We start from the raw sequence: 21,351 nt of genomic DNA, 5'->3' as shown, positions 1-21,351 counted from the left end.
TCATCAGCAGAGAATTATCAGTCTCCCACACTTCAGCAGTGTTACAGTATCACCGAGGATGTTTGTTTCACATCAATGTCATTTTACCATCAGTGGCAAGGTGACCAGATGAGTTGATCAAGGAGGTGTCAGTAAGTATATCTAGATGGATATCTAGGAAATTTATCAATCCTGAAATAAGTTTTGTGCAAGAGAGATGGTTGAATACTACTATTGTTTTTAGGAATGGCCAAACTGGGAGTGTAATAGTTGATTGCTCAGAGGAAGTATCAGCCTCCTGTGATTAGCTAGTTACATGTTCATGTGCAGGAATTTGAAACAGGCAGATGGGTGAGATTTTCTGTGGTTCCATGAGCATGGCAGGAAGAAAAAAATAGAATTAACCTATGTGTCTTTAAATAATACTGGACTAGCATCATTAGGCTTGCAGCAAAGCATCCTCTGTATCTTGTCAGACATTAAAATCATCAACAATTCTCCTTGTCCATCCTACGTTCTTACTGCTTTTTGTGGTAATTCTTATCAGTGTAAAAAGTTCCTCTTATTGAAAGTAAGTGTGTTGTTTTAGAGTCAATTTAAAGTAAAATGAATTTGCTATTATAGAATAACTGTATTTAACTAAAGGACAAATATTAGCTTCATTTTCAGGGACATGGGATTTGCAGAGAGAAAATGCACTCTTCCATTCCTTAGCTCATCACAAAATTATCATGTGGAGGAAAAAGTATTTTGTATGCATAAATAAAAATCAACAAACACAGTGCATCCGACTATTTGTCTAGGAAGTTTCACACATTTCTTCTTTTATAATGAATCATAACTTGAATGTAAATATCAATTGCAATCTTCCAAAAAGTAGAAAGTTTCAGCTACTATTTTTGGTCACTCACTGTGCAAATAAACACTTTGCATATCATAGGAAAAGCTGTTCATAAATGGAGCATTTCTCAGTTTAGAAATACTTTGTCCTATACTGTTTTATTTAGGCTATACCTATAAATAGAAATCAGCTGCTGAGAAATGAGTTTCCTATGCTAAATCATTCTGTTTTATTTTGCTACACAGCTAATCCTGGCAAGGCTAAAAAATAGTTAATAGGCAGTCTGTAAGATCTTATAAGATGACATTTGGAAATCCTGCAGTCATATTAGTCATTAGCCATGGCAATATTCTGCCATAAGGCAATGAGTCAGACGATTGATTAGAGAACCTCATCATGATATACCCTCCGGCATGAATATGGAGAGAGGGAAAGGAAAATGAGAAAGGAGAGTGCACGGGACACAGAACAGTAAGAACACGGAGGAATAGAAGGGCAAAGAAAGTCTGAAACAGTTTATTTTTTAGAGGTAAAGGGCAATGGCGAAGAGTGAAACAGCATAAATCATGGATCTCGGGGACCCACAAGGTGTGCTACCATCTTACTTTGTAAGTGAAGTCCTGTATCACTGGAAAATCTAATTTTTCTTACACTCCTTGCATGACATCTTGCCCTAGAAATGAGGCAGCTGTTGGCGACCTCCTGACAGGTGTTCACTGAAAGTCTTGGAGAAGACTGGTGTTGAAACATTCTCTGCTTTTAATTCTGTGCGTTTGCTCAAATGGATGTGTAGATACATATGGCTTTACCAGCTATCAACATGTGTGCTAAGGAGCATCAGCAAAATAAACAGAGCACAGAAGCTGACAAAAGGCCTACAGGGAACACTGGACAAATGCTCACTATTGAAAAAATTGCTAGGCACTGCAATTAAAAGGAAAGATCTCTGCTATTTAGGAGTTTCTGATGCTTTTACTGGCAGCCCTACTATGACTCCCCTGCTGCTGTTTTGGAAATTAGCACACCACTTTTTGCTGTGCTACTCAGGTATGCAAGCCTGACTACCTGCCCCATCCTTGCAGTCAAGCTTAAAAGCCGGCAGCTCCTAGTAGGAGGCAGGCACTACACAGAAAATACAGTTTACTGTACCAACTATTGTACAAACAATAAGAATGAGAGATGCACCTAAGTGCAGCTAAGATTTTACTGTAGCACTGTTTCTTCTTTTTTTTTTTTTTTAATTTAATTCATGTGTGCTATTCTCCATAGCAGGGCATGATTTGCAGTATTTCCAAATGACTGGATCTATCTTGATTTGTCCTGTATCAAATTAATCTAGGTCCTCAAGTGATGTGCAATTCTATCAAAAATTGGTGAGCTTTGTAATTTTACTGCTGCAGATTTATTACAATTTGTTCAATATACTCATACGATGAAAAGTCAGAGGTGCTTGTGCCTTCAATGAAGGGGAGCTGAAAGTAACATGTTCTCCATAAAGGCAGTGTCTTTTATGATGTTCACTGGCTTTCCTGGCTTGCTGGAGTAATTCCTTTCTGAGACATTTCAGGAAAGAGCTTCCTAGTTTTATTTATGTTTATAGAAAAGATATTACATTTATATTACAGGGAAATGCTGATTTGTTTGGGGGTTTTTTTGGCTTATTTTCTAAGTATTCTGATTTGTATGAAAATACTCTCCCTGCAATAAACACTTACTATAACTACTTTATAAATCAAAATGAATAATTTATTGTTTGTTCTTTTAAAAACTGTCTTAATCAATACGAAACATTTCAAAAGAATACATACAGATGATATTATTGGCAAACAAGATTGCTGCCAAGATCAATGCAAAACTCCCATCGTCTTCAATGAGACTGTTTTCAGACTGGGATGTAGGAGGTTACATTTTTGCAGACTGCCATGACAGAAGCTCATCATGACAGATAGTACTTTCCCCAGAATTACAATAGCCAGAAGAAAGATCAGAAGAAGCAGCTGTGAAGAACAAACAAAGGCACGAGGAAACGGGTTGAATTTCTCAAAATGATCAATTCGATAAAAGGTAGAATCAGGATCAGAGCCCTGATATTTGAAGTCAAGACCTGGTTTCTGCCTAATGATGTTGCTTCACATGCAGCTCTCCCAGGTGATGCACAGCTCATCTTCCGTGGGCTCATAGAGAGAGAGAGAGAGAGATCTTATACAGCATGCAACAACAAAATCAATTGTAAGAACAAGCTTCAGCAGATTACTCCCCACCACCACTAATTAGCTTTCACAGTGGCATCTTGACTTTCTCTCTGCCCTATCCCCACTCTTCTGAAGCACTTTGCTCTCTGTCACTTTGCTCTCTTCTGTAAACTGTGAAGCTCTCCTGACTTAGAAAAGGCAAATGGGGAGAAGGCTTCATGCCTCACATGCTCATATAAGCACAGGATCACAGGGCCAGGTAACACAGTTGCAGATTTGAAAAAATATTTCTGTTTGCCATGCCTGTCTCATTTTCAAATTATTTAATAAATCTTTTCTTCTTCATAAAAAATCTTGAAGGCCTATGTCTAATTCATCTTTGGGGGAATATGGTGATAAAAACACATTTAATTATCTTAAACAACTAGAATTTCATGACACAAATATTACAAGAAAAATACTGTTGAAAGCCACACAGCATAAGGATAATGCCATATGCCATTAAAATATATTTATCTTAATTGTTATATTAATGGGTAGATCCTGTGGGCTGTAAATTTATCACAAGTCTGGTCTGCATTAAGAATGGATCATAAGATTGTAACTGCAAATCCTCGTGCCACTTAATAGGTAAAATTAGGTGTCCCATTAGTCACAGTTGTGACTAATTTCACCTGTTCTGACATGATTATGAACATTATGCAGTTGTTTTAATATCTTTGTATAAAGATTAGCCTAGCTGTTTTATTATGTTTGTGTCTTACTCCATGATGTCTCATTTCTTTTGTCTGACTGCTATTACTAATAGTCAGTACATGAAGGAGTCCAAGGACTACGCTCTTTTCTTTAGAGTCCAATTATTCCCCTAAAGCATTGGAAAACTATGAAGGTGTCTAGCATAGAAACTATTTTATATGGAAGATTAGCATCAAGATTAGCAGCTACTGAAGTTCACAAATCACTAAAATTTAAGGAAAATTATCTGCACTATAAAAACCCAACAAATAAAACACAAGTTAATGTCATAATCCAATTTTTCAAGAGTATACAGGACATCTCTTATGCCAATCAAGGACTTTTTGAGTGTATTTTGAAATTTTTTTGTGGGCATGTAAAGGTGACTGAGGATCACAATCTGGGCCTTTGTGACAGCCTCACATTCTCTGCCCAAAATATCAGGAGGCTTTGAAAATAAAAGACATATCCTATAGATATCTTAGTCCAAGGCTCTTGACCCCAGAGTCAGCAAAAGAAGATGAACTGCAATAGCCACAGAAAGCAGATGAATCTTGAGAAAAACAGATTTCAGGAGGACTCTATTTACACAGAGCAGCTGTACAATATCTGAGAAAAAATGGTGAATCCCTGAATCACATGTTGATTAAAGCTGGACTAGCTGCCTTTTTTCTGATTGCTAAACAAAGTAACTTTATTAGAATCAGAAAACTAATTTTATTCTGAGACCTACTCTCCTTCTGCATCTGTGTCTTTTTCTTCCACATCTGATACTTGTTAAATATCTGCCAGGAGCCTGCCTGCCCTCTAAAGCTCGGCTTCTGGCTATGGATTTAAAGAAATAATAGGAGTGGTTTATAGTTTTTGCTTCATAATGTACTCCTAATAATTTTTTGTAACATACACAGCATGCAAAACAACATTAAAGAGAATGGAATAACTGATTTTCAATTAATCTGAGTTTGTTTTTTGTTTTTAAACTACAGGACATTCTCTGATGTTAGAGAGCTTCATAATTCAAATTGCTGATGAGTAGCAGTCTTGAAATGAGAGCTTAAATGAAGATAGTAGGATGATTATGAGGCTTACTCTGTGGACCTTGGATCAGGCCCCGAGAAAATTTCAAGTTATTTGCTGTGTAGGACCATACAGACCAAAGTATAGTTACCATCCCTCCTAGTTCTCAAAAGGCTGAAGTTACATTGTAGGGTTGTATTGTACTGAACTTCCATGGCATTATTTAATGCAATATTGCTTCCTGGGTTTTCCATGACACTGGAAACTGATTAGACATTTAAAGTCGATGGTATTAAAAAGAAAACAAACCAAATTTGGAAAAGGCTTTTCTCAGAACAAAGCAAATTTTCTTATCTGCAGCAGATCAGCAGTAGGAGTTAATATAAAGACAACACATAGGTAAAGGGCTCTCACAAGCTAATCTTCATCATTCTAGGTGTCTCATGCTTGCTTTAATTGAATATGTCATTCATAGCTGGAAATCCATCAATTCATTCATTATAGGATGGGCATTTGTCCCAGGAGGAAGTATATTCCTTGTATGTACTTGCATCCATACAGACTCCTGCTTCACTAACTTGGGAGAAGCACAAAAGGGAACTTCCCTGGAATGGCAGGAAATAAATTTTTTATATGTACAGGTTCCCCCCAAACTTAAGGTCAGGTTTGCTAGCCAGCAAATGGAGTAAGAGTTGCCACACCTTTTAACGAACCCATTCTTTCTCCCGTGGCTGTCAGAAAATTTACGTTTGGCTGCCAGAATCCAATTTCTTTTGGCAGCACAGGCATTGAGACATGTACGGCTTGTGCAGACTGCAGCCCGTATCAGTACTTAGTGAGCTCTGAATTTCATTGCTAGACTGTTCAGTGCCCCCACAGTGTCTTTCAAAGGATTCTAGGCTCTGGTTTATTGTATTACCTTTGGCAGTCTGAAGTGCAGTAATTTGTATTTGTCACAACTGCCCTTCAACTGGTGTGGTGCTGGTACAACCTTGGGTTTTTTTGTCTTGTCTTTTTTTTATCAGTGAGGGAGTCCAGTATTGTGAATAATTAAAACCCCATAAGTAGTTGATCTTGGTGATACAGCATACCACACTAAATGACTTATGTAAAAACCATACATTTTTACTTCTACCCTCTCATTGGCTTGAACTATATTAAAAAATTCTCATCATGAAAAATTAAAGATTATAAGAATAGCCATTATTATGCTGTTTACTACATGCAGCTGATGTAGAGATATTTAGCTTTCTCCTGAGGAACGGTTTGATGTATATTTGTTTTCAATTAAATTTGCATATGCCATTTTAAAGAGAAAGATACTTTATTTATCTCTCTATTTGCTTTCACTAAGGAGGGAATAAAGTTCCACACTTCCCCCCCCTTTCCTGAATCACTGCAGGAGAGCTCTGCATTGTGCATCATAAAGAGATTGGGAAGCTGGGTAATTAATCACGGGCTTTTATGTAATAGAAAGTTTAAAATTCATTAGCTTTATATCGGAGCGAGTGTTATGAGGGAGAACATGTTGTGAATGAGAGGGAGAGCCTTATAATTAAGGAAGTGTGTAAATAATAATGAAAGTCATTAGTGCCATTCAGTTTCTAAGAATGTCATAATGTAATTGGAGCATTAAAGTGAAATTTGCGATGACAAACATTAACGATACAAAAGAGAGAAAATGTGGTTATCTTTAGTTTGACAGATAATGTCAGCTTTCTTGCAAGGCCCAGATGGTACACAGGAAAATGTTATGAACAGTTTTGTTTTAATATTTTTATGATGTGATATTTGGGGATCCAATGTCACAAACACACAAGGAGGTTTACATTTGTGAACCAATAGGGCCTTCGAGTACCGAGTCCAGTGCTGAAGCAATATATAGGGAAAGTCTTGCCACTGATACAAGACTGTTGTTGCAATAAAGTTGAGTTGCAGTGTAGCACAATATTATGTGGCATGAAGTTTTCTGTCTGTCTCTCTTTCTGGATATGCACTTCGAATCTTTCTCTCCTTTATATTAAAAAAAAAAAAGAAAAAGAAAAAGAGAGGGGGAGGGAGAAAAGGAAGAAAATGATTTAACAATTATGCAGGAAATTATATGATGCTAAAATTGTACCATGTACTGCTCTTTCAATGAAGGGACTTTCTACAGTTATTGCACATTGCAAAGGCTATAATTTTAGGGCGTGAAAAAATGTAGATTCCAAACAAAGGAAAATTTAAATATGTCTAGTGGATAAGGCAAGGCGAAACAAAAAGAAGGCAGCTGGAGAAAATTTGAGGGAACAGTATTATTTTAAGGGAAGTGACTTAGAAATAACTATGCTTAAGACTCCAAGACCTGGAAGGCCCAAGACCTCAAAATGCTGAAACGTTAAATATCTGTCTTTGTGTTCTGTCCATGAAGTACAGTGTTGGGGGATTCAGCCCAACAGCCAACACAAAAGTTGATTCGAAGTGTTGCGAAAATTGCTAAATTAATGCTAATTAATCTCATATTTGATTGACAGTTTTAAGAAAAGGAACACTGGTCCAAATGAGTGAAAGTGGACAGGTAAGGGTGATTACTTCAGTAGGATTTTAACCCATGCTCCTTGAAAAACCTCTAGGACTTCCAATTCTATGACAAAGGCCACATTTTTTCACCACTGACAGAACTTGAAAGGTTTTTTAGATGACATAGCAAGAATTATTCTCTGCATACTGGGGGGCTGCTGCTACTTTTGGGTTCTTTGAGTAGGATGGTTCAAAGTGACTGTGTTCACAGTGACTGTACCAAATTGTGGTTACATATGTGCCTTTTCTGGTCATTTCTACTGAGGATGAACAAAACCAGTGTGATGATACACAAGCTGTGAAAAGAGGTTGCCTCCAGTAGTTTGTAGAGGGCTGTTTTGCAAAAGTGTGATTTAGCACTGGTTAGGCTTTTTTTGTTCAGTTTGATTTACTTTGTTTAGGTTTTTATCCTGGTCGCTCCTGTTCTTTGGCACATCTGCACACAGTTTTGCATGGCCTTAAAGGGGGCAAGTACTTAATTTCATTGTGAGGGGAATTGATCTGCCAGAAAATTCTGTTACTCTCCTGACTCTAATGTGGAGGGTACCCTCATCTCCTCTTGAAAAAGGTTCATAGTCAATCCTTGTTGTTTGCTGCTTCTTTCACTGGTTGAGTTAATAAAGCGAGTGGGAGCCTCAGAGCATACACTGCAGTGAGGTAGGGTGGGCAGTAGGAAACCAACACATCCAGGTTACACAGACACTGTGGCCAGGATTCTTTCTAGAGATTCTGATGGGAGAAAATAAATATTATTCTTAAAAATTTTAAAGGATAACTGAAAAATGGTATGTGGTTGAAGAGTACTTGTGAAAAGTACCTGCAAGGTAGGTCCTGGCCTCATATAAATGGGGACCCTTCTTTTAAATTCTTAAATTTAAAACAGGCATTTCAGAGAAGACTAGACCTATAGGTGGCCATTGAATCTTAGTATGTATTGTATAGTTGGCCTTTGAGCCATAGTGAAATATATGTATTGTATAAGTGGCTAATGAGTCTCAGTATGTATTGTATAAGTGGCCTTGCCCCAATCCTAGTTGTTCTAAATGGGCTGCAACTGTGATGCCCTTAATTTGGTGGCAGCTGTGGCTAATGAAGATAACTGGGATAAAAGGGGGTGGGTTGGCTGGTCAGGGAGAGCCTTGGAGGGGTCCTGAAGAGGAAGCAGGAACAACACTGCTGTGAAGAGCTGTGTGTGAGAAAACCACCCACAACGTATGGGACTCTAGAAATATGATAACAACATAGACCTTCTAGAAGGAAAGGTTAAGAGGGCACCATGTTCAGGGGAATTTCAAACAGAGAAGTTGATGTTAGTGAGTATTCAGAGTTACATGGGCTGATTGGCACAGCAAATTGTTGTTTTTTCACCTCCAAATCCTTTGCCAACTTCATGCTCTAGGTTTTCATATGGCAGCTGGGGTGATGGTCTTCTCTAAAATATACATGGTTTTGAGAGTTAAACCAAACCTACAGCTCCATAAGCATGTTTTACTGCTATTCTTAATATTGCTCTGGTAGGGTTTCTGTAAGTTAAGTGGGGTTTCCTGTCAAAATTGTTTTTTCCTGCTTTTCCCCTCTCTATCATTACTGGATCCACTTGCTTTCCTGTGAAGTTCCCTGGTCCTTCAGCTTCCCTTCTTCCGGGGAACCCTAAGGGCAGATGTAGCCTGTAATGTTTTGGCAGTGAGAAAGACACCATGCACCTGTGTTGAAAGCCTCTATTACCCACATCTTATTGTGGTAGCTGAGAATTGTCACCAAAGCTTGTCTGCTGGCCAGGTGTGCTGGGAGGTAACCAATGCTTTTACAAACTTTGCTTTAGACAAAGGGCAGCAATAAAGGCTTTTATTGGTAAGATCCCGATGGGAAGCTGCTTTGTGCCAGTAGAAGTTGTTTGTGACTCTTGTGGCTCCTACACCAAGGGCTGCAACTACTCACTCTCTCTCTCACAGATGCTGTGTCTGTCATATGTCTCCTTAGAGCCACTCATATTTGTGAGCCAAGCAGTTCCTGGGCTCTTAGGTGACCCTGAGCCATTGGATTATTAAAGCTCATAAATCCTATTGAAAGTGTTTGGAATTTCCTCAGCCTGATTTCTTCCCTACAGTACTCTAATATGTGGAGGTAGTGCACATTCTCCACAATGAATCACAGATCTCAAGATAACCAGCTCACTGCATTCCCTGCCTGGGACTCTCCCTCCTCCTCTTTTTCTCACCATTTTCTCTCTGGCCCGTTCCAACACCACAGTTCACAACACTCTAGTTGACTCTCTTCATACTACTCTTTCTCTTACTCACCACTGCATGTTTTGTAGCTTTGTCCCGTTGTGCATGCCATACATATTATAAAAAGTACTATTATGCTAAGTTTGTATATCAGAGATGCGTTTCTGTCCAGTGCAACTGAGAGCTGCTGATGAGTCCTTTTTGTGGTGACTTTAGAACATCCTTTTTTGAGCTGCCAGCCACTCATCAGCCCATGAAACAGGCCACTGGTCTTCCTACACTCTGACCTGAAGGTTCACTGGTCCTCCTGCCTGTAAACATGAATTGAAGAAAAGGCTACAGCAGGCGAGACAATATGCACAAATGCTAGCTGTCAAAGACAGAGTTCAAATTCCTGCTCATCTTCCTCTGAAAGTCACAGCTCTGCAGTGCTACAGGCTCTGGTCTTAGGAGGGATCAGGCAACTTTTTTTGTGTGTGGGGTGAGGAACTCCACTCTGTAATCTCCTTTTCAAGATACACAGATATGGCATATCAAACACGACGGGATTTCCAAAAGAAACTAAGAGGGGATTTGAAATGTCAAATACAAAGAAATGATTCTTTGCTTTTGGTGGGGGGGAAAAAAAAGCTGCCTCAGCCCCTCTAGCAACAGATTATATTTTTAAAGAATTGTTCATTGATCTTTGTCCAAAGAAAGAATCTGAGATTTAGGTACCTGATCTTAATCCTAATGAAATCCATTGCAAAATTCTTACTGAGTTGATTGGAAAGAGCATAAAGCTTCATTTTTTTTGTCAAGTCTGAGATACCAGTGTATGATTTACACAAATTGCTTGGGTAATTTTCCTTTACTTGAGATGTTGCAGCTGAAAAATATGTTAGCTCTTCCTAAGAAGTATTTAAAACTGGAGTAATTTGGCTATATTTACATATTGTAAAGTGCCATTTTAAACAGACGTGCTATATTTTTAAGTCCATCTGCAAATTATGCATGATTAATTTGTTTGTAACATGTAAGGACATGAAAGTGGAAAGAAGTTTAAAAATAAATTAAACCCCCTAAAACTGATCTCTTTCACATAAGATTACGATAAAATACATCAACAGTTAGCTTATCATACTGTTGTGCCTCAAACTGAATCATTCCATAACTCCAAAACACAAGAGACTTTATATGTTAGAGGGTTTTTTCCCACTAAGAAATGACCAGAAGCAGCAGAAATGTGCAACCAGTTGTGCAAGATTTTATTAAGGTATTTAGTAACACTGCGTGCCTTCTCTCCCAGGAATCTGTGATTGCAGAACTGCAAGAAGCTCTGTTTATTTTTCTGACATCTCATACTTCCAGTCTGATACTGGGTTTTGAGAGCCCAGTAAGGTGTTTTTTTTTTTCTTCTAAGTGAAATTGAAATAGCATAGCTAGAAGGTATGCTTGCAGTGAACAAGTAATATGATCTGTTGTTATGCTTTGGAAATACCTTGAGCTGAGGCGTTTGTGTGTGCACATTCATGTGTGCTCCACATCTATATGTTGCTTCTATTGCACAAGGGCACTTGGCAGTACCAGAATCCTGGAAAGAATGTGCTGCTGGTTAATTGGTTAGATGTTTTGCTCAAGAAAGTACTTGGTGAAATAGGTCTTGTGTCTTTTTGTTTTTTCCCCCATTACCCCTCAAAATTTGGTCACGTACAGACAGAAAAAGGTGTCAGGAGTCTGAAGAGTTGATCTAGCTCTGTTTCTGCTTAAAAACACAGCTTCTGCTGTGCTCATCAAAGTGCTGACTTTCATGAAGATTAAATGGACAATTATCCCTGCCCATGTTTACAGATCAGGACAGGCAGCAGCAAGTCATTGCCATGGTTTGTCACCTCTTCAATATTACGCTTGTGCAATGATTGTGATTTTTCTTTCTACAAAGTCCTGAAGAAAGGGATGTAGGCTGCGTATTCTGTCAGATTATTATCTGACTGAGAAGGTCTGAGGTGACTTCTTAACAAAGGAAGGCAATTTCACTTATTTTCACATGCTGTGTTTGATGCTACTCAGCATTCTGAGTTGAAAAACTACATTACGTGATACTGGAGTGATACTGGGCTTTTCTCCTGATTATTTCCACTGGTGTTGCTGTAGCTGGCATCTTTTAGCATTTGGTAACTTGCTCCAGGCACATCCAGCCTCGTAGGAGAGGGTGGAATGAACTGCCAGACTACAGCTTGGATTAATTTTTATCTTCTTACAGATCTGATGTATAAGTTTTGGCTCTTCCCACTCTGAAGACACTCCAGTATCTCAACGCTGGGAGACAAGCTGTGGACACGTGGCTGTTTGACACGTGCATGGTGTCTACTGACTGCAGCAAGGCTCCCAAACCTTCACTACTCTCATCCCCTTCCCTTCTGGAGGTGAGCTGCAAGGCATTTACTGAAGGCATGAGTGAGTACTGCTTTTGTGTCCTGGTGCAGGACACAAAAGTGCACTTTTGTGCATTTCTCTCCCTTCTCTGGGTACCCTGCATGGGAATAATGGAATGATGGGCAGCAGCCAGGTGAGGCCCTCTCCATTTCACTGTAGGTTCACTATAGTTTTGATTACCATCTTCGAAAATTAACTTTGGTCCATTGTTGAGATGGCTGCAACATCAAATGGCAAAAAGCAAAGACCTGGTCCTTGCCCTGTCACCAGGGCTATTTATAGACTCTCTGCTGGTCTCTTTCCTTTCAGCTGGAACCTACAGCACAGCATTAAAGGGAATATGCTAAAGAATGAAATTAAAAGTAGATGGAGGCACACACAACCATCCTAGGAGGAATCCACATCAGGAGGTGCATTAGCAGAACAGGTTTTGGTGTGCCTGGCTGAATGCCTCTGATCACTTGAAGTGTGCACCAAGAGCCAGCTAATGCACACCCTGTTGTGGCTCATCACTCACCGTATTCTTCCAGTCTGATTCCATTCAGCAGTCCCCAGTAAAAGCAGGTGTTTGCTTCTAAGGGGAAAGAGGGGTTCCAGGGGTGCAAGGATAATACCTACTAAAGCAAGCATTTTCCTGCAACACTGCCCTGGCCTCCTGTATATTTGTCCATATTTACTGGTACGCAAATTCTGCTACATTCATTAACCATGGCAAACTGTCTTCTCTAACTAGGGCTCTCTGAAAGCACATCATGAAAGGAGTACATTTTTAACTGTGTATTTTAAATAAGAATTGTCTGTCTGTGGGAGTTGGGTTATTTGTATCACTGTAGACAGAAATGATCTCTGTATTTCATAGGACCTTGCTGCTTTGTACCTATTGACTGTTTATTTTTCATCCATAGGATTACTAATTGCAGCTAGTACCAGACACTTCTGTCTCCTTTCAGGTTATTGTAGTAGAGGGCATTGTACCAGATGCATGGTTATTCACAGACATGCATTTCCAGCAGCTGAATTGCTGGATCTGCTCTAAATGATCTATGGCAATTACATTTGGCGTTGTACAGCTATAATTTTACTGCATATTAATAGCCACCTAGCAAAGAGGTAAATGCCCTTTTCTCGGCTGGGTGCAGGATGAATGCCTGGATGTATTCAATTGGGTAAAACGAGGCCCGGGTTTTAAAAGCATAGCAGCGGTTTCATGTGTCGGAAACGCGTGTGCTGGTGAATTGCCTGTTTCCCTCTGCCTTGATGGTGTGCAGCAAGGCTCCGAGGGAAACATCATCAAGCCAGATCCTAGATAGAGACATGCTGGGCAGGGGAGGGGGAAGGGGATCATGTGCCCCATTTTTAGTGGCTCATCTGCTACCACCCAAAAGCTGCTGCAGTCTTTTTTTTTTTTTTTCCCCAATTTTTTTTTTTTTTTTTTTTACCCCTTTTAGCAGCTTGGCTGATCAGCCTGAAGGCTGTCAGGTTGCACCAGCAAAAATAATAATTAAAACCACCCTCCCCAGACCTTTCACTTAAAGATGTCCTCTGGAGTCAAGGCCCATTTCCTTCCCTCTTTATTTTTCTTGGGGGTCGCGTGTCGGGGGCGACAGGGAGTGGGTGGGAGCAAATAACAAGGAATCGGAGGGGATTAACGAGCTCTCTCCTTATTAGCCCCGCTCGGGTGCTTTGTCTCTGTGCTCCTGGCTGAGGATGGGCTGACGGGGGAGGGCTTGAGGGAAGGGGGGGGGAACAATGTGACTGGAGGGGACGGCGTGCGGGAGGCCGCAGCCGTGCGGGCGGGCGGACAGACAGACAGACAGAGCCGCCCCACAGACAGACAGACAGCCAGCGGCCCGGGCGGGCATCTCGGGCCGTGCGCGGGGCTGGGTGTGGTGGGCTGAGGGCGGGCAGCGCAATGGCGCCGGGGCCGGCGGGTGCCGTGCGGCAGCCGGGGCAGCGGCGCTGAGCGCAGCGAGCGCGGAGCCGGCGAGCGGCGGAGCCGGAGCGCGGCGCTGCCTGCGGTCCGGGGCGCACCACGCTGCGTGGGCGGGGAGAGAGAGAAAGGCAGAGGGAGAGACTCGCAGACAGACAGTAGAGCCCGGGAGCGCGGCAGATAAAGGACGGAGGACAGGGAGAGAGGAGCGAGCCGGAAGGGGAGCCAGGCGGGCGCCGGGAGCGGACGGGCGGAGCGGGCCGGGACAGCAGAGGAGGCGGCCGGCGGGTCGGGCGGTGCCGCCGCGGCCACCGCGCCCGGGCAGCAGCGCGGCGCGGCGGCGGCGGATCTCCTCCCGCGGCGGAGGCGGAGGAAGAGACCATGTCTTTCAGGAAGACAGTCACTGTACTGTAACAGCAGCGTATCCGCAGCAAAATAAACAAACCGGCCAACCAAAAATACCAAACAAACAAAAATAGCCCGAGCCGCCAAGACGCTGGGGGCAGATCCCGTTTGCAGGCAAGGTAAAAAAAAAAAAAAAAAAAAAAAGAAAAAAGGAACGAAAAAATCCAAAAACAAAACCCAAGGAAGCCAAAGCAGAATCTGTCGACATTTGTGTGGCGTGATGTTCTTTGTTGTCGCGATTTTTTTCTTGTCTATTTTTTTTCTTCCAGCATGTGTTTTCTGTCATTTCGTTGGAGTCATTCGCCCCATCCCCCCGCCACCCCCCCTGCCACCCCTCCCCGTGATCTTTTAATTTTTGAGGTCAGGGCGGCTGGAGCATGTGGAGTGGAGAGAGAGGGAAACAGGAGCTGTGTATGGAACCGGGGCTTGCCTTTATTGCGTGCGATGGGCAATTATTAATAGCGGCTGCAGGATTCCGGCTCTAAGATGTGGTATTTACTAGAGGGGGAGGGAAGAGAAAAGGAAAAAAGGGTGTCGCTCGTAGTGCGGCGGGGCAGGATGCTCTCGGTGCTGGAGCCGGCGCCTCGCACGGGACTGCGGAGCGGCAGCGTGGCGGTGCTGACGGCCAGGTAGGGCGGGAAGGGCTCGGCGCGGAGGGCGGCGGCTTCCCAAAGTTTGGGGCGGCCGGCGCCGCTCGCCAGAGGCGCTGCCGGCGGGAGCGCAGGCGGGTCGGGGTCGGGCGCGGAGGTGAGGTGGCCGGGAGCCGGGCTGGGGCAGCGAGCGCCAGGGAGAGGGGGGTCTGCGGGGGGAGATCGCCCTCCTCCTGGCCGTCATTGTAGCTGAAATGGATCAAACTCTTTAGGAAAATCTCAACTTTTACTCGCTGGTTTGTGAGCGGCATCGCGGCATCCGCTTTCAAAGCCGTGTTTGCTGGAGGGCAAGCTTGGGCTGCTTGGACTGGCATTGTTCTTAAGGGTGGCGATGTGAGGGCAACAGATATACTTGATGCTTCCTGGGCATCTCTTTTTGCATGCGGTGGAGGAGGATCACGGTCCAGGTGTTAGGGCCGTATTGTTGGGTGTCCCGTTTTCACAAAAAGCAGTTCGCGTTACTCCGTTTGGTGTGTTCTGCCTACTTGTCTCGAACGATATCGCTTGTAAATCTAACCCCGACGTGCCCATCTAGCGCAGCCATTGCGCAGCCTTGTTTAATTGCTGTTATTTATTTTGCCTTCATTCACCGCGTCAGCCGGCGGGGGCAAACCGCTCGGGTTCCGGGTGCATTTTTACGTGCTAGGTGTGTCTCTGCGCTTCCAGGTGTGTGCGGTTTTGCTTAAAACTCATCCCGCCGCCGTGTGACATCGCTGTAAATGTGCCGGGAGGGGGAAACAAAAGCATTAGAGAGCCACACGAGTGTCTGTGCATCACCTGTTTGACTTCTCTGCCATTGCAATGCTGAGCCAGATGCATGCCCGGTGCGCGTTCTTCTAAATGGCATATGCACATTTTAGGCAAGTACAAAGCAATTGAGGCTGAGGGTGATGGGGAGGGGGTAAAAAAAAACACAAAAACAAAAACAACCGAACCAAAACCGCGCTGTAAACTGATCTGCAACTTTTTCAGTCGCATAATTTAACTGCACGCTGATTTTGTTTTAGCAGTCTTCGTCACGGATCGAGGCAAGTTTGTGTGCACAATTGGGCTTGCAAATTGCTAATCTCGCACTGACTTTGCCTCTCAGCTCCCAGCTGGGCATGGTTACCTTGAGAGCTGTGGTATCAGCACTGTCAGAGCATGCTCCGGTGGGGAGATCGGGTGTGTTCTATTTTTAATACTATTTAATGAAGATGCTTCTCACTCTGCAATATACGAAGCATAATGGAAGAGCAGAGCGATGATTGGTTATGGATACTGGAAAAGGAAAAATGCAAAGGTAAAAACGGAAATCCCTCAAATATTTCTATTACATTAATGAAAGAAAATGCAGCTGTGCAGAAAGGGGATTGATTAGCTCATTTTAAGCTGAAGAGTTTTGTGGTGTCTGGGATGCTTTTTTTTTTTTTTAAGTTCTTTTAAAAAGTTGCATGGAGCAAACTGGATAGATTATTTTGTGGTATTGCTCTTATTCTATGTGGGCAAGCTTAAGTTGAAGAATATTCCATTTTATTTATTTTTTAATAGTGAAGCATCTTACAGTGGAGTAGCACTGAGGAACATCTTGAATATTTAATTTTTTTCTTGTGATAACCAGTTTGAATGATTAGCTCTATTTACATGCTTATTGGTAGCCTCCTAAAGTGGGAGTTTTGAGTTTTTATTCCTTGCAGTTGAAACTTAATTCAGTTGATATTAAAAATCATTGTTGCATGCAATGCTCACAGAATGCAAGCGGCTGTAAATCTCTTGTGAAGTGTAAAGGAAAATACCTATAGATAAATACAGTGTATACCACTTGGCGAGAACCATGGAGAGATACCTTTGAAAACTGCCCTGTTATGTTCTGTGTACTTGTAGTCAGAAATGTGTTTATCAGCTATTTGAAAGAATCCACTCACTTAGAATCATGTAGAGAAACTCGCCTCGATTAAAGATGTCTTCTGTAAAACAACTGTATTTTCTTTCTGTTGTCTGCAGTTTTACAGGATGGTGGTCTAAGAAACAGCTGAGTACCCCTCCTGCAAAATCCTTTTTCCAAGCAATTATTTGTTTTTGCTATGTGCTAGTAATTTTGACTGCCCCTGGGCTAAGTGTGCAAGAGAGGATTGCTCAGACGAGTGTTGCACCACATCGTACCCATGAAGGAAAAATTACATAACGGTGATAGAGGAAATGCAAAGAGATTTTTAATACAGGTGTAATTATAGTTCTCAGACAGGAAGAAAGTGCAAAAGTAACTTTGAAACTTCATTCTGTTGGAGGAAAACTGTGGGCCAAATCGTTTTCCTGATGGTGCTGCTTTTCCTGTGGGCTTTACTGGAGTTATTTGCATGATTACAGTAACTAGACTTGGCCTGATAAATCACTGTTATTAAACAGAATTTCAGAGAGTACATAAAAGAAACCTGAGAAGTTTTAAAATCTGCTGTGTTCTTGACTTCCTCACAGGTTATGATTTTGAATAAGTAACTTGGAATGAATAGGGGGAGGAAAAGTGTACTAATTCTAGGATGGCTTACTTACGGTCTGTCTTGTGTCCTGTAGGCATTGGTCTCGCTGCAGTCAGTGGGAGCTTTAAAATTGGCTCCATGGTTTAATCAGTGCTAAAGACAGACACCCGGACAAATTTTCAGCAGCTGAAAATTGATGTAGTTTCTTTGGTCTTAAGAACAGTGTAGACTTGCACCAGCTGATGATAACACTTCTCTGCTTATAACATACAAAATCTGTAGCTTGTATTGAACAGTATTACCAATTTTGTTGGCATTAATTTCAGAGTAGGAAAATTATTTTGGCAGACTGGCAAATCCTTGTTTATAGGGACTACTCACGAATGAGCGGCTTGGTCCTGTGAGTGCTCCCAGCCTAATTTCCTTGATAAGTTTCAAAGATACATGTGTGTAAGCTCCATGATTATTTAAAGGAAATGCTATTGATGTTAAGTAATCTCTTTTCAAAAATATCTTTACAGATTGGCCAGTTGAGAAGTAATGTAACTACCATGCAATAAACTTGCAAAATCCATTTGTCCCCTGCTTATTCATTTATTAGATTTGAAGTTCTGTATTAATGTTCTTAGCAGGTAGTAAGTCAAGCAAATGGGTCCCTTTTTCTTCTAGAAGATTGAAACATTCATCAAACAAGTAATACATGGCAAAGTCTCTGTGCGTTCCAATGGAGAGCACTCGGTTCTGAAGATTTAAAATACTGTGTATGAATATCTGTGTGGTATCATGCATTTCTAGGATACATTCTATTTTGATGACAAACTGCACTCCAGGTAAGTTAGATTTTCCCTAATTCGAGTTGGGTAAATTGAATTGCAGATAAATTATGCAAACCATGTGAGGTCATGCATCTAGGTTTTGACAGTCATCAAGTGAGACCTGTTCTGGTCTCCAGGCTTGTAACTGGGTCACCCCTGGATTGTAAGTTTCCCTGATTAATTGCTGGTGTTTGTTTAGTTTTCTTATTTTTCTACTTGATACATGAAATACTGATTTTCAAAAACATGTAGATGTAAATAAGTTTACATGTTTGTTTGTAACTATCAAAGTACTTTATTTTTACATAGTAATTTAATGGTAAGCCCTTCTAAACAAGGAAGAAACTTCAGAACAAGTGCAAATAATGACTCATTTCTGGTTTGGTTGTTTGTTTTTTTAAAAAATAAATTTAACCTGCCTATAAATTCGTGTAGACATACTGCTTGTTGTTCGTGGACAGAATGTATTTTTCTTAAGAAGGAGGCTAAAACCCAAATCAGAGGAACAGCCACTATGGCTTGCATGAGTATGCTGGTGTTCTCACACATCCAGACACACACCTTATTAGAGAAATGAAAAAGACAATACACCATAAAACTACAATACTTTCCGTTTTAATCAAAACTAATTTTTTTTAGTAAATAACATCTATGATGGATTCTAGCCAATTCCTCATTCGTCGCTGAAGGTGCAGACTGCTTAGTTGGAGGACTTCAGAGCTGCTTAGATGTTTGAAGTTACTCTAGTTTCAGGCTTCATGTTTTCTCATATGTTGGTTTTATAGTAGGCAAGCTGTATGATTGGGTAAATTGAGATTCCTTAGCTTACCTTAGTTTATGAGAGCACATAAATAATCTGCATTAACGCTTAATGTGTGACATAGACAGTCCAAAGTTAGGAATTGGATTGATGCCAGGGGAGGAGCACTGGAGCTCTCTGTCACCTTTCAGGAAAATGCCACAAGCAAACACTTCCTTAATGTCCTGCCACAGCCGCCCTCTTCCACCTGGTAGTAAAAAAAGTAGCTGGCATTTACTACTTTTTCCTTTTTCACTATTGTAGTTTCCAGGCTTTCAGGTAATGCACCACCAGTACACTTCTTTTTGGTTCCTTGGAAAAAGTTGTTGTGGAAGAGGTCTCCTTTCATTCAAATTTTTTAGTCACATGGTGGGATCTTTAATCTGTGTTTGATCATTCTAGAGTCCAGAACAGGTAATGAGCTGTTATATGAAAATGATACGTCAGTTTTTTTGTCCTTTTTTTCTCTGGCTATTACACGTAAATTCCCTGTTAGCGAGAGGAAAAAGAAGACCAAACACAGAGAGAAATACATAAACAAGAAGTGAGTGCAATTGCTTTTTACAAGAGTGGGCTCACGACGACTGTTTACATGAGCTAATTGCAGCTGTGGTAAACGTGGTCGATGGAAGCACTGAGTAGGTGGCTGGGTTAGTGCTGAGGGAGGATGTGAAGCGCGAGAGAGCGATCATGTCGTATATCATGACTAAGCTGAAATGCAGGTGCCATAGTTAGGCAGTGACAGCTGGGAATTTGAAATTTGTGATTTGGATATCCAATGACTCTGTGAAGCAGGAGTTTAGAGTACTTTCTAGTTACTGGCAGTGTGTGGAGGCAGTAACCATGTAAGGATGTTTTTAGGACAGACATTCGCATAGCATATGCTGAAGTATGTAAGGTGAGAAGTGCATTTTTATAAGTGAAAGAAAATGTTCACAGGGAAATTGGGACACTTAGGGATCAGGTCAGATGTCTGATCTTGATCTTTTAAGGCCAAGAGTCACAGATTACGAAGAGTAGTACCATGAGAAAGCAAAGTCCTATAAAAGTGTTTTTGTAATTGAATGCTTTCTGCCATATTCATAATTTAGTCTTGGACAATACTATAATTTATTTATGAGCTGTTTATACAGCACTTGTGTTAAAATTCTAGAAGCTTGGTAACAACTTCCAACTGATAAAACTGCCTTTTTCCAAAATTGGATGCCTTCAAGTCAAAGGAAAACTTAAATGGTTGGCAGAATGGTGTGACAAAAAAATAGCAATTAAGAAAAACCCCTGCAAATACTCCCACCCTCCCTCCCCCACAATTAAATGCCCCGTTTTTTGATTTCCCAAAATTTAGCAATCTCTGCTAAAACATAAAAAGCAAATATATACAAATCACCTCCTTTCAAGCTTCTGTTTATCCCAATTTTTACAGCCATGCAGCAATAATTTTTACTGGATTCATAAAATCATCAGATCCAGTTTTATGTTCTAGGATTTGAACTCTGTCATCAAAAGCATGCCTGAACAGCTAATAATTTCGTGAGTAATGAATCCTGTTGCAGTATTTGTGTTTTTATTGCCTCATGAGTTGTAGTCTTCCTGTGCTTTCAATACAGAAAATACTTTGTAAGTTTTCATAATTAAATACCAATCAGAATGTGCTGCTTTTCCTCACAGGGAGTGCATGCATCTTGGGTTTGGTGACCTGCAGAGCTTCTCGTGGTGTAATGCTTTTTTCTTGTGAAGAGAGTTATCACAATTTGTTCCTGTGTAAAGAGGGATGGCAAGGCTTCTCAGTAGATTGAAGCCAATGAAGATAAACTGCAGTGATTAGAAGCATTTTAGCAATACAATTAAATTATTATTAATTAGTATGGAATGTTCAACTATATATTTGATTCAATGAGAGGTTTTGCTGGGGAGCAAACTTCAGTGGTGTTGATACTCTCATGTGAAATAGGTACAGCATGATGGTCTTCTGAAGAAGATGCCTACTTTGTGCTTTTTGGCTGTTTGTGCCATTGAACTTTACTTGACGTTCCTGAAAGTAAATCATAAATTGTGGTGGTACAAACTATACCTTGAGGTTTTTCCATTTTCAAGTCACTATTCTGTTTTCAGATACTTTGCCGTTGGCAAAACATTTAGGACAGTTTAAATGATGCTGCTTAATACATTGTAAAGTATTTGTCATGGAGTCAGAAATGTTTATGGTGTCATAAAAGCTTTGAGGGAAACACATCAAATAAATTGGTCCACTCTAAAGGTTCACTACAGATTTTAATGTAAGCCCGGGAAATGTCTGATAGCTTTATAATTTGTGTACTTTATAAACCATG

General features: G+C 41.0%; 1 protein-coding gene across 25 annotated transcripts in view; it reads left to right on the top strand.

Annotated features, from left to right (window-relative positions):
- The window catches only part of ARPP21 (cAMP regulated phosphoprotein 21), a 361,236-nt gene that overhangs the window by 207,252 nt on the left and 132,633 nt on the right, over positions 1–21,351 (top strand). For 4 of the 25 annotated variants that reach the window (XM_063157395.1, XM_063157341.1, XM_063157332.1 and 1 more), the window contains exon 1: positions 14,218–14,420. The exons of 1 other annotated variant lie outside the window; for it this stretch is intronic. The gene's annotated coding sequence lies outside the window, so the exon portion shown is untranslated. Of the gene's footprint in view, positions 1–11,793; positions 11,988–14,214; positions 14,421–14,686; positions 14,931–15,025; positions 15,049–15,959; positions 16,234–21,351 lie in introns of those variants that run through there. 20 more of the 25 variants (XM_063157213.1, XM_063157201.1, XM_063157192.1 and 17 more) reach the window with 11 other exon arrangements.

This window comes from Melospiza melodia, chromosome 1 (genome assembly GCF_035770615.1).
Source record: "Melospiza melodia melodia isolate bMelMel2 chromosome 1, bMelMel2.pri, whole genome shotgun sequence".
Lineage (NCBI taxonomy): Eukaryota > Metazoa > Chordata > Aves > Passeriformes > Passerellidae > Melospiza > Melospiza melodia.
Note: the sequence above shows the minus strand (reverse complement) of the source record. Positions and strands in the feature narration are given on the sequence as shown.